Source organism: Panthera pardus, unplaced genomic scaffold (genome assembly GCF_024362965.1).
Source record: "Panthera pardus isolate Hobbes unplaced genomic scaffold, ASM2436296v1 HiC_scaffold_12, whole genome shotgun sequence".
Taxonomy (NCBI): Eukaryota; Metazoa; Chordata; class Mammalia; order Carnivora; family Felidae; genus Panthera; species Panthera pardus.
The window spans coordinates 93,022,288-93,036,626 of record NW_026526677.1 but is presented as its reverse complement, the minus strand read 5'-3'; the positions used below and the strand labels follow the sequence as shown (position 1 = coordinate 93,036,626).

General features: G+C 53.7%; 1 protein-coding gene across 7 annotated transcripts in view; it reads left to right on the top strand.

The window, feature by feature from the left end:
• Positions 1-14,339, top strand: part of PKNOX2 (PBX/knotted 1 homeobox 2) — a 281,900-nt gene that overhangs the window by 14,648 nt on the left and 252,913 nt on the right. For 5 of the 7 annotated variants that reach the window (XM_053900301.1, XM_053900305.1, XM_053900306.1 and 2 more), the window contains exon 1: positions 1,647-1,752. The exons of the other annotated variants lie outside the window; for them this stretch is intronic. The gene's annotated coding sequence lies outside the window, so the exon portion shown is untranslated. Of the gene's footprint in view, positions 1-1,646; positions 1,753-14,339 lie in introns of those variants that run through there. 7 annotated transcript variants of the gene reach the window in all.

The window sequence follows — 14,339 nt, the reverse complement described above, 5'->3', positions numbered from 1 at the left end:
CTCCAGCCTCTGGGTTGGAGAATCTGGCCGCTTCTGTACTACATAAAAAGGGCAAGTGCATTCATTATTATTATATTATTATACAATGTATAATATATAATAGCGATTATGCTGTCAGCAGCCAGAGTCTCTGACCACAGATCAGAGGCTGGGGTGACATAAATCCACCTAGTGAAGTCTTTGGAGGTTCTACGTGAAGGTGAGAGGATTCAACTCCATCTGTAAAGGGGGCTCTCAGTGAAGACTGTCTTCCACAAGCAACTTTGGAGGTTGAATTTGAGGGGTACCGGGACGATCTGGACAAACAGTATTTAGTGTATCGGGGATGTGGCGCAGAAAAGGTCTCAACTGCCCCTTCGGAGCCATGGAATGCTAATAGCTCTCATCCTTGCCCCCGATGGAGGCAGATGAGGAGTGGCCCAGAGGCCTGGAAAGAGCGAAGGGGCAGCCTTCAACTTCTTGGGTCAGATTCCTTACTGCAAACCTGGCCTGCTTGGGTTTCACTTTCTGCTTTCCTTGCTTCCATCAGTGTCTTTGTCTAGGCTTTATCCAGGCCCCCTGCCTGCTCTGGGGTCAGAGGATCAATCCCTGCCTGACTGGCTGAAATGGCTCCTCTATGGGGAGGGAGGAGCAAATTTCAGGGGGGAAGGGGTTCTCCTTTCCCTTTATGCAAAGGGCCATGTGCTGCACTGTAGAAGCAAGCGAGCCTGCATCTGTAGGTGGCTGGGTGCCCACCCCTGGCCCTTAGTGGCCCGGTAATCTTTGTGGAATGAAAAAAGCACACGTATGAGGCCGGGTGCTCGCACTGGTCTTCTCAGAAGGCGCCAATGTGTATTTCCTCCCTGAAGCCACCAGTAGCAGGTCCAGACTCAAACAGCCCAGCTGGTCTCTCCCTTTATATTACACCACCCGACCCCCAGAACTCTGGGACTTTTTAGAATGAAAATAGCAGTGGCTTAGAATAGGCTTGCCTGGCATTTGCAAAGAGGTGATTTAGTGACAAAGCCTCTACACCCTTTTATCTCTCCCTCTGCCCCACCCCGTTACAGTCTCCCCCTCGGTGAGCCAAACGCCCCGGGAAGCCCACAGCAGAAAAAGCTCTTGAGAATAGGAATAACTAACCAGAGTGTCATCTGAGCACCTTTTCTGGGGCCAGGGTAATGAGAATTATTCAAATGCAATCATAAAAATGAGGCCATCAGGCAGGCACGGGGTGGGAGTGATGGGGGGGAGGGGAGGAGTGGTGGTGGAGGGAAGGATTCCTCGCCAGCTTTAAGTTTCAAGACTTCGGGGGAGTTCTCTCGGGGTGCACGAAAAATTTCCCCTCCTCTCCATCCCTTGAGCCCAGGAAGCCGTGCAAGGCGGCCTCTGTGGCCCCCCTCTGTGGGGGCGGGGGCGGTGTCGCCAGTCGCGAGGGGGTCCGCCGCGTCCCTCGCTCAACGGCGGGCTCGCCGTCCTCGGCTTCCTCTCCGGCGCCTTTCTGCCTCCCGCCAGCAGGAGCGGGCCCGCGCCGACGTCTCAGAAAAGCCTCCAGTAGAGGGAGACACTCCAGCTGCGGCTCGAACTTGGAAGCGCCGGGCCGGGAGTGGGTGGGGGCGAGGGGGGTGGGGAGAGAGGGGGAGTGGGGCGAGGGGAGGTGGGGGGGGGGGGGCTCCGGGGGGCGGGTCCCTGTGCCGCTGACGTCCCGAGCAGTGCTGGGAAGTATAGGCTGTGTTGTCACGCCGGTGTCAGTCTGATGAAGATTGGCATCAGGTAAGCTGTCATTCATTTCCATGTCAGAGACGCTTTTGCAGGCGGCGGCGGCGCGGCGGCGGCGGCTGCTGCTGCTGCGGGCGGCTGCCTCAGAGCGCGTGTGTTTTATTCCAGTCCCCAAGCCAGAGTATTATTCATTGCGACAGGGCAAGGAGGAGAGAGGGAGAGAGGGAGGCAGCAGGGAGGAGAGAGAGGGAGGCAGCAGGGAGGAGGGAGGCAGGGAGCAGAGAGGGACGGCGGGAGCGTGCAGAGAGAAGCTGGGGAAGCGCCGGGAGAGCTCGGAGCGAAGCAGCGCGAGTGGCGCCGAGGCCGGGGAAGGAGGCGGCCAGAGCCGCGCGGCCCGCCCGAGCCCCGGCCCGGCCCGCGCGCAGCCCCGCCGCCGCCGCCGCCGCCGCCGTCGCCGCCGCGCCGCCGCCTCGCCCCGCTCGGGCCCGTGGCCGGGCGCGCATTGTCCGCGGGTGCGAGGAGCGGGGCTGCGGACCCGGACGGCCGCGGGCCCGAGACACCGGAGCGGGCGGGAGGGGAGCCGTGCGCCGGGAGAGCCTGGGGGCCCGAGAGTAGGGACCGGCGCGCGGGCCGGAGCCCCGGTGCAGGCAGCTCGGGGCTGAGCGCTCAGCGGGCGAGGCTGGGGACGGCGGGCCCGCTCCACGTTCGTCTGCTCCCGGCTTCGGGCGCCCTTCGGGCCGGCGCTTGCTCGGCGCCACCGGCCTGGAGCTGCCTCGGGGCGGCTACGAGCGGGAGCAGCCCCAGTCTTGGGCCGGGTGACCGGAGTCAAGGAGCTGCGGCCGCGTCCCGGCCGGCCTGGGGAGCCAGGGCGAGTGGGTTTTGCAGGCGGATCAGTGGGGACAGCGGAACGCGAGCTGTGGGTCAGGGCAGCCGGTCTCCCAGGGTCCGCGCTCGGGGACACTCGCCCTGGGAGGGGCGATTTAGGGTAACTGGCTTTCGGCGGATTGTTGGAAGTCTTTGGCGAGGTCGGGGAGGCGTAGGGGCCCATGGCGAGGTTTGGGAATAGGGAGCCCTCCTAGCCTGAGAACTAGGACACGAGTTCGTAAAAGGGGGGACGGAAAGCGCCCCAGAGCAGAGAGCTGAGGGGGATGGGGCAGGGTCCCGTGTCTGCCGCGCAAACTTTGCGTTTCCTTCGGGTTGGGTGAGCGGGGCTCTCCTGACTCACGAACCCGAGGAAGAAACGAGCGAAGCGGGCGGTCCTTTCCCCGGGGCTCTGGGCGAGAGTCCGAGGTTCCCGCACGGTGGGGACACGGGCTAGGAATGGCAGAGGGGCGGGGGGTGGCTGGTGGTGGTGCAGCAGCCCTGAATTAAGGCTGGGCTTCAGGGCCACGCTAGAGTTTGGGTTGTAGGATTCAGGCTGTTTTCAGAAGCGTGACTGAAGGGCTGCTGAGTAGCTTAGGGATCGAATCTTCACCTCGGTCAAAGCAGGGGGCTGGAGGTAGGAATTGGGGGCCTGGGGTTACATCTGAGACTGGACTCGGCGGAACGGGTGGCGTTTTTAGTATTTTGCCATGGGATCGCGGCTTTTTACTGGGATTGAAGCTATTGGAATTTGGGGAGGGTCGTGCCAGAGGGTCCCCACGCTCCGTGGGTGGAAAAACGTTTAGGCAGGCGATGAAAGTAGTTGATCCGAGCCACGGGCAGGCGAGACCCGAATTTCTGCTGCTTCTCCCCAAAAGCGGATCTGGAGCAGAGGACTTGAGGCGCGCAGACCCCGGTCCTAGGAGAAAGATTCCGGGAAGCGGACAGATCGAAGGGACGTTCTGGGTGAAGCGATAGGGCAGCCTCGCAGGGCTCGGAGCGGATCCGAGGACTGACCCTGGCGGCTCCGCAGGCTCTCGAAGCCACTTGCGGGCCGCGGGCGCAGCGCGGCGGGCGGGTGCGGGTGGCCCCGAGGGACCGCGGCCTGCGCCGGGGGCGCTAGCTGCGAGGTGCCGCATCGCGCCGGGGGAGTCCCGGCTGCGGCCGAGTGCAGGGCGGGCTCGAAGTCTGGCGTCCTCGCCGGAGCGCGGCAGGCTCAGTGTGCTCTTCCCCCAGGCCCGGCCGGAAAGCCGACAAGCCGGGCCGCCAGTGTGATGTTCAGCCTGGGAAACGGGGGCGCTCTGGGTCTTCTACCCTCACCCCACTTGTCCCAGGACTTCTCCAGCGTGTTGACTTTTAGGATTTCAAAGCTCTTCAACTGGTGGAAGCCAAAGGCTTCACATTTTAGGCAGATTTAGGCGACCCTCCTGTCCCCAAAGATGAGAAAATGATGGTGTTCACACACAAGATATAACGCAAAGCCCTAGTCCCTAGCCCTCTCGCTTACGCAGCCATTCCGGCCTTCCAGAGGCCTCAGGGCCTTAGGGAAAGAGAAGGGGGGGGGTCTCCTGTCTGGACTCGTGATCTCCCACTCGAGAGGCACCCCCCAACCCCACCCTCACCCCTATGGCTCAAGCCTAGCTTGAGCTGTGGGAGAGAAGTCCTGCCCAGGGAGGGAGGTTATCCCTTTGGCCAACTAGGGTAGAAAAGTGTGTAAAGGGGTTGTCAGAGAGGAATATTTGAAATTTCCTTTTTGTAATCTTGAGCCCATGGTCCCACTTTCCGCACCCCTGGCTCCGGTAGCCACACGGCGCTTCTGGGACGTGGAAGACGCGGGACCCACGAGTGGCTGCGGCGGCTTAGGGCCTCACGACTGCCCCGGGGGGCAAAGCTCCAAGGCTGTTTTCTTGCAGGCTTGGAATTCGTGAGCTCTCCCGCCGGGAGCCGGAGGGCGGGAGGGAGCCGTGACCCCACGGAGACTCCCCAGTCACCGCCTCCCCTTTGTGAGCGCGAAAGGCATGAAAGCCCAGAGAAAGAGAAGCTGCTCAGAATAAGGGGCAGGGGGTTACTGGAGGGAGATGGGCCCGGCCACCGCTCACAGTAAAATGCCTCGTGCAAATTGCACTGAAGTGTACCCAACTTGAGACTGGCTGTTTTATGATCCTTTCTGGGAGTTTACTGCTCCATGCTTTTAAGTCTATAGATTGCTTTAAGTTAATGAAAGTGCTGCTTTCAAAAGGGGCTTTTATTGTGCGGCAGTGGCAAGTCGAGTCCCTCCCCTTTACTCTTCCAAAATGGGCCTGTTTAAAACGAGAGAGCCTCCTGGAGTTCCCACATGGACAGAGCTTGGGGGACGACGCCATGCAACAAGGGGGACTAATAAAAAACCAATGTCCAAGTGATTCAGAAAGATGAGTTTACTTCTTTTCCAGGCCAGTGTCATCTGTGCGTCCTGATATTGCCTTTTGGACTCTCACGGAGTCTGACTTTAAATGCCGCTTTGGTGCCTCCCCCTTACACCCTGTCTCACACTGCTTTATGTAGGCCCGACCCTGTTCAATTAAACCCAAACTGGATTTCAGGATTTCGACTGGCTGCCAATTCAGAGGGTAACTAAAATATTTACTTGGGCCCTGGGGGAGGGACTTTGCCTTGCATTTAGTAGGATAGATGTGTTAGAATGTCAGGGAGTGAGGCTGGGAACCTTCAGGAGAAACACGGAAGGGCTATTTTTCAGCGCTTTTTTTCCTTTTTCAGTCTATTTGGCACAAAAGGTGAGATGACAAGGTTTTTGACTAGGTCCTAACACAGAAACTGCAGTGGGGCTGGGCTGTGGCTTTGACCGCATGTCATAACCATTTAAACTGTGGTTAGTTGTTCAAAGCTCAAAGCTTCTCCAAGCTGGGTTTCATTAACTCTACACCAGTTGCCTGGAAGTTCAGTAGCAATAAATTGTATAAACACATTTGAAGTAAGTTAGTGATGAAATAGGGAGAATTACTGTCTTGTGAGTGGAGAATCCTGAATTCATGGAGTTTTAACTTAACTGGAAACATACCTCCTCTCCCTTGGCCTTGATGTTTATGGGTGCACCGGAGTGTGTGTTAAATTTCTTTCTGCCATGTCCATCTTCAACCTGGGACTGTAACTCATTAGGGACCAAGGCATGCCTAGAAAGCAAAAAGGCTGGGTTTTAAAGGGGTCTCTATTAGCCTGGTTTAGAAAGCAAACCAAACCCATCAACCTGACTTCCTTACCCTGCGTGAACGCACTATGCAACATAAACAGCAGCAGAGCAGGCCAAATTAGATTTTTAAATGTTAGTGGCTTAATAATACCGTGTTGTTAGCAATCGAATTTGTTTTTATTAAAGAAACTACCTATAAAATTTATAGGCTTCCAACATGTTGCAAGATTTCCTTGCTCTTTATTTAGCGTCCCCCCCTCCCTGAAATTCTACCTCCGATTTCAGACTTTTGTTCCTGATTTATTTAATTTAAAGCACATTTTCTAAATTAGTTCAAGGAAGGTGAGAAATGCTGTTATAAGTTTTCCTTTTTCCTCCGCTGCGTGGCACAAGGACTGTGATGCTGCAAGATATATATAAATGTGCGATGCAATTGCTGGAGGGTGACGGCATGTGAAGCCAAGTGTCTGGATCAAACAAAATGCAGATGAGAGTATGGAGAGGGCGAAGTGATGCCACAGAGGAAAAGCAGAGGAAGTTGTATGGAAAATGAAATCATCACGAGCCACCGTTAGCCTCGGTTCTGGCCAACACACCATGCTTTGTATAAAACACTTCACATGCGATCTGTGACTTATTGAAGATCGAATTATATTGAGAAGGAGAATTTAGAGGGAGTCGCTGCCCTGGCTGGGTTCCGGCCAGGCTGCGTGGCCAGGCTGGTTGAGATGGGGATCTGTTAATTTAATTAAATCTAATACCTGGTGGAAAAGGGAGGAAGGAGATGATCAAGGTTGGCAGGTCAGCATGCTGAGTTAGTGTTTAAGCTGGAATTTGGGGGCCTAGCGGTCTTCTGCCCTGTTACTGTCTGGCTGCATGACTCCAGTGGGTCCCCTAGCTTCTGGATCTCGGTTTCCGCACCTGTAAAGCGGAATGTGTGGCACGAATTCCTCATTAGGCTACGAGGGGTGAATCCGGCATGACTCCTGCTCTGGTGCGCTCTAAATAATAAAGGAAAAGGAGAGAAGTTTCTGAGCAGCAGAGTCACTTTCTTCCCTGCGGTTTCTTTCCCTGCCTGGCTCCAGAGCCTTTCCTCACAACAGGTTCTGAGACTTGGGCGAAGGGGCTGAACGCCTGCCTTTCTTTACGTCCTAGAATTTGAAAGCCCCACTGTGATTCTAACATCCACCTGCACTTTATCAGGAGGGGCAATTAAGTTGAGGGAACCAGCATGCTTCTCCCCAACAGGGCTACCTTGGAAGAGCTTTCAAGCATCAGATGAACACAGAATCTGACTTATCAGAAATTCAGTCCCTTCTCTTTGTGCCAGCGGAAAGAAGAGGCCTGAGCCCGGACTGGTGTGTGACATCTGGTCGGCCTGGGGGGGATGGGCGCTGGTCCGGAGCTAGCCACAGCTTGAACCTCACTTAGCAGGCTCCATGCTGGCAGATCAAAGCAGATTCTGGGCCAGAAAGCCCAAGAAGTTACACCCAGCACTTATACAAAGCTGTATCCGCACTTCGAGTGTCGTCCTTTTCCCATGCCTGATATTTCAATGCTAGCTAGCCCTGATACTGGAGACGTGGCTCCAGTGGAATGCTTGCCTTTAATTCTCTCTCGTCCATGGGGACTCCCTGGGGTAATTTTTTCCTCTACATATCCTTCTCCAGCAGCCTTGAGCAACATCTTAGTCTCCGTTCTGATCGGGAGTGAGAACGGGGAGACACAGGATGGAGGTAGAAGAGGCAACAATTTTGCTAAGAGAACACATACGAGTTGGAAGGCACGGGCCTTTTACCAGAGCTCAAGCTTTTTCTCCTTCAAGATCCCCCAGGAGTATGGGAGAAGCAAGCCCTCGGGCAGCTCGGGAAGAGCTCCCTGCAAACGTGTTGTCTTCATGGGGATCTGCTGTTTGGCTTGGATGCCTCACCGCAGGCCCTGCCTGACCGGGTTTCTAATTACAAGAAGGCCGTTTCTGCTAAGACCTATCTCACTAAAAACACATCCCTGTGTGTAATAAGAAACCCTAAACCAGGCAGGATATTTTAAAACTGAAGCAATGAAGATTAGATTAAGTCTCCACCAAACAGCTTCGTTCTCGTATTATTTTTGGCTGGAATGTGGAGAAAAGCAGCTGGCCCTGGGGCCCAGAGCAGACTCTTTTGAGGGTTCGGATGGGGCCAGAGTGGGTGGTGTAACTGCTAGTTTCTCTGCTTAATAGGAATGTGGCCAGTTTCAGTATAGCTCAGTCAAGGCAGTGGGGATACCCAGTGGGGGATGAGGGAGCCCCGGGGTTGGGGAGAGAGGCGAGATCCACATGGGCCACAGAGTGGCCCTGAATCAGCAGATCACAGAGCACCGAGAACGCTTTTGAATCCCCCACCTCATTAGGATCTCAGTCTTTTGTGTGCAGTTTATGCTTCCACTCCCAGTCCTAGGAAACCCACCCATCCTCCACGTGGCCTTTGGAGGAACTTTTATACATTGGGTACTTTTCTGGCTGGAGAGAGGGAACAAATAGTTGTCCAAGATTCCTGGAAATGGAGCCTAGGAGCCTGACATCACAAGCCCTTTTTCTGTCCTTCTGGGGAGAGGCAGCATGGTATTCATTCATTCCTTTGTTCCTTCATTCAGCACATATTTACGGGGTGTCTCCCATGTGTATGCCTGGTGCAGTTCTAGGCACTGAGAATACAGGCAGCAAAAACAGACGGGACAAAACCCCATAACTGCGGAGTCCCTGTCCTCTGGGAGCTTGTCAGCTCTGGAAATGGTGCAGAGTATGGGCTTAGCCTCAGATAAACCTGCACTGAGAGTCTCACTCTACTAGTTTGTAGTTGTAAGAATTTAGACAAGTTGCTTAACACTTTCAATCTAGCTCTTCCACCTGTAAAGTGAGAAAGAAAAGTAATAAGCTCCAAGAATTGTGGAGAGAGCATTTGTAAAGTACCTGGCAGTGTGTGGCACACAGCAGAGGCTCGATCAGGTTCCTTTTCCTCCCCTTGTTACTCTGGACTGGAGATCCAGTTGGCGGATTACCCAGCTTCCCCCAGTCCCCTTCCTTTGGCTTCCCCAGGACATGGCCTGGGGCCTTTCACAGGTCACTGGCACCATCAACAAGTATTAAACAAACAACCAGTTGCCCTGTGGCCTGGTGCTGCCTGCTGCACAAAGACCCTGGTGAAGGCTGTGGTAGGAATAGATGCACAGGCCCTGCCCTCAGGGGAATGGGCGGTTTGCGGGTGGACAAACTCAACGCAGAAACACGTGAGAGATGGCACACAGACACGTGGAGGTGACATGAAAATGGGCACAAATCAACTGTTAAGCAAAGGAGGCAACAGTGGGATGGGATGCTGCCGAGCGGAGGTGAGCTCTCTGCAGTGTCCGTGCAGGGGTGAGGGTGAGCGCTGGCCAAGCAGGGCTGGAGGGGGAGGGGTGGGACTTGAGACTCTCCAGGTCACAGGGCTCATAGGGATTGCTGGGGGACAACCTGAACTAGAGTGAGGAGTTGGGCCCCTTCTGAGGATGTCTGGGGGTCAAGTGGGCCACCACCGCCCCAGGAGTACCTCCCAGGCCTCCCTGTGGTGGGGACTGAGGGGGTTCCGAGAGGACTTTTCCTGGTGACTTCTCAGGCTAATGACTCAGTGCATGAAGCGAACCGACTAATTCCATTCCCGACTACAACATAACTCTCTTACCCACCATCCCCGCCTTTCCTGAGCCAAGAGAGCAGACATTATAGGCCCACACCTGGGCCTCTCAGGGCCCATGAAGCTGGCCCCATAGCAGAGTGGTGTGGATGGTGGAGAGAACAGCAGTTTGACCCGGGAGTCAGAGGATGGTGGATTCTGCTCTAGACTCGGCCACCAACTGGACTGTGTGCCCTTTAACAAGTGGCTGGCCTCTGGGTGTCATTTCCCCACTTATCCAATGGGGAGCTTGAACTTGCTCCCCGAGGCTCCCCTTCAGCCCAAAGTTCCAGGACTCTCTGTTGCCTCCTGGCTGGACTGCTTCATGACGAGGCAATCCATGAAACCACTGCTTCTGCCACCAAGCAAGCATCGGGACACCGCACAGCCACAGAGGCACCCACTGGGAGGGCTTGGCCCCTGGGTTGCCCTGGAGTTGTAGGGTCTCAAGACAGTAGGGGGGGTTGGCTTTGACCTTCCTGACGGCCTTCCTGGGGGCAGGTGGATGTGTCCTAGCAATAGTGTTTGCCTCCACGAAGGCAGCATTGTGAGTCTGAAGACTTACTAACCTCTTCGTCATCTTTTTTTTTTTCAAAAAAGTTATTTTTTTAATATAATTTATTGTCAGATTGGCTTCCGTATAACGCCCAGTGCTCATCCCAACAAGTGCCCTTCTCACTGCCCATCACCCACTTTCGCCTCTCCCCTACCCCCATCCACCCTCAGTTTGTTCTCTGTATTTAAAAGTCTCTTATGGTTTGCGTCCCTCCCTCTCTGTTTGTAACTTTTTTTCCCCCTTCCTTTCCCCCATGGAAGTTTCTCAAGATCCACATATGAGTGAAAACATATGGTATCTGTCTCACTCTGACTGATTTATTTCACTTAGCATAATACCCTCCAGTTCCATCCATGTTGCTGCAAATGGCAGGATTTCATTCTTTCTCATTGCCAAGTAGTATTCCATTGTATATATAAACCACATCTTCTTTATCCATTCATCCGATGATGGACATTTAGGCTCTTTCTGTAATTTACTAGCCTCTTCATCAAAAGCGACATTTACTGCTTTTGTTGAGACATTGCGGTGTTGAGAGAAGGCACATGAGCTTTGGCATCAGATTCTGGGTTCTGATCCTGGTTCTACTGCTACTGAGCTGTGTGTCCTTGGGCACATCACTTAAGCTCTTTGAGCCTCAGTTTTCTTGGAGATATAGTTAGGATAATAATGGTACAGAGCACATAGGAGTGTTATGCAAACTCTAGAACGGAATATCTAAGAGTGCTAGGCACATGGTAAGCTCATGGTGCATATTAATTTTCTTTCCTAATAAAGCCCATCCTCGGACACTCTCTCATTTAATCCTCTCCACTTTCTGAAGCGGGTGAAATGGGTATTGTTATGTCATTTTATAAATGAGAGAGGATGGTACTCAGAAAGTGGCTGCAGGGGCAAGTCTAGGACCGGACGGTGGATGTCTCCGCCTGTTCACATTCGATAGGGTAGCCCAGCTCTACCTTTTACAACAACAGCCCTTTCTTTAGTCTTTTGGAGACAAAGCAAGCACCTTGCTGAGCTCTCAGCACTGCTTGGCCCTGAGCTCTACCTATTCTTCTCCTGAGAATCTCTTTAAAGGAACCAGCAGAACCCATCTTCTCTGTCACCCATACCTTTGCTTGGCAAACTGGAGACAGCCACCAGCTGTTATGGAAACCAACACCTAGAAGAAGATCTGTATTTCTCCTTCCACAAGCCTTCAGTGACAGGTGGGGCTGGGCTGGCCAGGCCGTAAGCCACCCCACACCACCCACCCCACCCACGATGGGAGGAGGCTGGGGCGAGGCGAATGGAGGCTCACACCCATGGGCCTCTGACTTGTGATCCTGACAGACACCAAAGGACATTGAGCCCGTCCGTGGTAGGCCTGCTAACTCTGATTAGATGTGGGGTGGGCACAGTCTCCCTGATTCCAGGGTAGCACAGTGGGTCTGCGGTAGAACGGAGGGGAGTGAGCCCCACCCCCAGAGGTTCCTCTGTCTTCCCTCTGGCAGCCCGCTGGCACTGAGTACTACTGTATCCCCAGATCTGTGTTAAGCCTTGGGAGTACAGGGTTGTTCCTGCTGTTTCTCAGGTGAGACTGTGCTTGTGTGGATTGTGAGCTCTAGTTCTAGGTCAGAGGCAGAGAGAAGCCTAGAGAGGCCCCTGTGTGTGCCCAGGGCCCCGTGGTGACAGGTGCTTGTTCTCACTCCTGAGCTCTCCCTGGTGATTCATCTGTCCATCAACAGGCATGGCTTGAGCCCACTATTTCATGAATGCCCAGTAGTGTGCTGCATTGGACCCAAGGCCTTTTTCTCTAGGAGATATATGATCTTCTTTTCTTTTTAAAAAAATTTTTTTTAACATTTATTCATTTTTGAGAGAGAGAGAGACAGAGAGAGACAGAGCATGAGTGGGGAAGGGGCAGAGAGAGAGGGAGACACAGAATCAGAAGCAGGCTCCAGACTCTGAGCTGTCAGCACAGAGCCCGACATGGGGCTCAAACTCACAGACCGCGAGATCATGACCTGAGCCAAAGTTGGACTCCCAACCAACTGGGCCATCCAGGTGCCCCGAGGAGCTATACGATCTTACTGCAGAGCCCAGACAAATGCATGTCAAACTGAAGACAAGCTGTGTGACTTCTGACATGTCTCTTAACTTCTTTGGCTCTTAGCATCCTCCTTTTACACAATGAGAAAGTTAGATGAAATTGTCTTTGAGGCCTCTTCTGGACCTACTATTCTATGACCCTATGGGCTATAAATGCTACAATGTGTGGTCCGGACTCCTGAGCACCACATGCCTGGAGAAGGTGATGGGACACCAAGGGACATTTAGCCCATTATTGGTAGGACCTTTCTAACTCTGATTAGGTGAGGGGGATGGAAAGATATAGATAGAACCACAGTTGAGCCTCACCTATTTGGATGCAGGGGTTGGGAGAGCTTCTGCTGGTGGTCTGTCTGAGTTCTCAAGTCTCCAGGGGGACCACAGGGACAGAAATCAAGCAGGGGAGCCCAGTGATACGGGAGCTCAAATCTGCTGCTCTCCTGAGGCCTGTACAAGTGGTGGTCTTGTCCCACTGCCATGATGGGAGCCCTTTTCCCAGCTCTGGGAGGAGAGAGCCAGACTCACAGGGGGGCAGTAGTCCCCTGAGGCACTCCTCACTTGTGTTTGATCTGGAGGAAAGCCAAGGAGCTTGATGGGATTCCCCCAGCCTTCCCTGGAGGCTGTTCTGAGGTAAAGTGACTTGTTCCTTACACTGGCATACGCTCTCATTGGGAAGACACCCCAATTCATTAGAGCCTCTTAGTGGCAATGAGATGGGGACTGCTACCTCCTGCTGACTTCCAGATTGCTAGGAAGGCCCCTTTCCAAGCCGGACATCTGGTCTCCTGGAATACTTTTCAAAGTCTATTCCATTGGCTTTGGAAGGGGAAATGGAAGGAGAACTTCATTCCCAGGCTGTGCTCGATGGAGTGCTGTTGGCTGCTGGCACAGGAGAAGGGAACTTCCCTGGCATGCTTCTTGCACAGAGTCGTGGTGCCTTATCCCTGTGTGAGCACAGTGGAACTGGACTCTTCTGGGGAGGAAGGAGATGGGCTGCCACAGCTAGCTTGTAGATCAAGGGAAGAGAAGGATTTGTCCCGATCCCTGTGATTTCTGGGTAGCTGTGCAAGGCCCCACACTGGGGGCTCCTTCACTATGTACTGGGAGCTCTCACCTCTTTATTTTATCAGGGACCTGAGAAAGAAAGTGAGGCTCAGAGCAGATAAGAGAGAGAATTCACTCAGCATCACAGAGCTGGTTCTGGGTCATTCTGGATCCGCAGGTCTAGAATTCTAGCCCAGCATACTGCCTACTCTAGGGAGTTGCATGTTTCAGGGGAAGTGGCTGGATTCCTTGCGGCTTTCCTTCTCCATCTCCCTCCCACCTCAGCCCCCCTGCTCCAGTGCACGCATAGCTCAGCATGAGATCTAGGGCTCCAGCCTGGACGGGTCATGGGCAGTGTGACTGTAGTGTGGCAAGAAGGGTGACTGAGTCAGGACAGTGCAGGACAAGCCAAAGGCTGGGTTTAAGCCTTGACTCAGTCATGGTTACTGTGTGACCTTAAAAGCTGGCCCCATTTTCCTCATCAGTAAAGTGGTGGTGATAATGCATCCTGTCAGGGCTGGGGACCAAATGAGTTAATGCATGTGGATGTGTTATGCACATTATATAAACATAAATGAAAGCACCCACACGGTGCCTCACATGTGATATGTGGGGGAGAAAAGTGGTTGGCAAAGATTTTGTATTTCTTATTAAAGTGGAGCATTCACTCAAACACACAGCTCCTCTCACACAGAGTGATAACAACTGTGCTTAAGTAACGAAAAGCTGGCAGGATGGCCTTCCATGACCACCCCGTGGCTAGGGGATGAATGGTTCCCTCTGGGTGGCTTTCCAGGCTCTGGCAGAGAGTTGCCAGACTTGAATTCGTGCCTACTGTGTGTCGTGGGTTCTTCTCACTTATGCCTTCCCATCTAACCCAGTGCAGCAGCCGTCTAATGCCTGGTGTGTGTGTGTGTGTGTTGGGGGGGGGGGGGGGGTTGACCTCTGCCAGGTCCCATCAGCCACCAGGTCTTCATCTGATAGATTTTTATTGAGCACCTTCTGTGTGTCAGACCCCACAGAGGTCCTGTGGATACGACTGTGAACCAGATGGATGGCTTCCTACCAGTAGAGTTCACAGTCCCTGGGGGGATGGGCATTCAAGTTCTGTAGGTAATTACTGAAACTGTTATAAAAACCATAGAGGGATGCTGGGGTGGGCTCAGTCGGTTAAGTGTCTGACTTTGGCTCAGGTCATGATCTCATGGTT